This window comes from Setaria italica, chromosome II (genome assembly GCF_000263155.2).
Source record: "Setaria italica strain Yugu1 chromosome II, Setaria_italica_v2.0, whole genome shotgun sequence".
Lineage (NCBI taxonomy): Eukaryota > Viridiplantae > Streptophyta > Magnoliopsida > Poales > Poaceae > Setaria > Setaria italica.
The window spans coordinates 28,477,004-28,478,772 of NC_028451.1; positions in this window are offsets into that span (position 1 = coordinate 28,477,004).

A 1,769-nucleotide genomic window follows, 5' to 3' on the forward strand; every position below is an offset into this window, starting at 1 on the left:
CCAGTTCTGGGACTTCCTGATTTCAGTGCTCAGTTTGTGGTGGAGACTGATGCATCTGATTTTGGAGTGGAGCTGTGTTGATGCAAAAGGACCAACCTATAGCTTTTCTAAGCAAGGCTCTGGGACCAGTTCATCAGAAATTGTCAATTTATGAAAAAGAATTTTTGGCACTGATTATGGCAGTGGAGAAGTGGAGACCATACTTGCAAAGGCAAGAATTTCTCATTCGCACTGATCATAAGAGTCTGTCCTATTTGACTGAGCAGACTCTACACTCTGATATGCAAAAGAAAGCAATGACAAGATTAATGGGCCTACAATTTAAGGTGGTTTATAGGCAAGGGAAGGATAACTTGGCTGCTGATGCACTATCCAGAGTTAGTCATTTGACAGCCCTTCAAGCAGTGTCAGTAGTACAGCCTCTTTGGACTCAGGAAGTGTTAAACAGCTATTCTACTGATTCTTTAGCTCAAGAGCTGCTCACAAAGCTGGCTGTATCATCACCTGATGAGCATGGATTTTCTCTCCATCAGGGTGTTATTAAATACAAAGACAGAGTCTGGATTGCACATAATTCAGCACTTCAGACTAAAATTATTGCTGCTCTGCATTCCACAGCTATTGGTGGCCACTCTGGTATTCAAGCCACATATCACAGAGTGAAACAGTTGTTCCATTGGAAAGGACTCAAATCTGATGTAGAGAATTTTGTGAAGCAATGCCAAGTCTGTCAACAGGCTAAGCATTCTAACACTCATCCTGGAGGATTACTGCAACCTTTACCTATTCCTAGTGGGGCTTGGAGGGATTGGACCATGGATTTCATCGAGGGCCTTCCATTGTCTGAAGGATCAAATTCTATATTAGTGGTGGTTGACCGTTACACTAAGTATGCTCACTTTATACCCTTGAAACATCCTTTTACAGCTCAAATGGTGGCCAAAGCAGTTATGGACAATGTGGTGAAGCTACATGGGTTTCCCAAATCCATTGTGTCTGACAGAGATAGGGTCTTCACAAGCGCTTTCTGGAAAGAACTCTTCTCCTTGTTTGACACTAAATTATTGAGAAGCACAGCATATCACCCACAGACAGATGGGCAGTCGGAAAGGGTCAACCAGTGCTTGGAGATGTATCTCAGGTGTGCAGTTTCTGATACTCCTAAGCGTTGGAAATCTTGGCTTTCACTGGCCGAAATATGGTACAATTCTTCTTACCATACGGCTCTAGGGTGTTCTCCTTTTAAAGCACTCTATGGTTATGAGCCAGATTCAGGCATATCAATTCCTGTGGACAGTCATCCTCCAACTGAAGCTTTGACAGTAGTCACAGAACGTGCAGCTCAGCTTCAGCAATTGAAAGATCACCTGGCCAGAGCTCAAAACCGTATGAAACTCATGGCTGATAGGAAACGTGTGGAACGAAGTTTTCAAGTGGGCGAAAAGGTCCTGTTGAAACTGCAACCATATGCTCAAACTTCAGTAGTAAACAGACCCTTTCCAAAACTCGCTTTCAAATACTTCGGTCCTTTTGAAGTCTTGGAACGGATTGGGCCTGTTGCTTATAAGCTTCAATTACCTGAAGGCAGTCTGGTTCATCCAGTTTTTCATGTGTCTCAGATCAAGCCATTCACACCAGATTACACACCTGTGTATGCTGATCTAACTACTGTGGTCGATCTCAGTGTGAAGGATTTACAACCAGAAACTATTCTGCAACGTCGCCTGGTGAAGAAAGGTAACAAAGCCATTCCTCAAGTACTGGTGAAG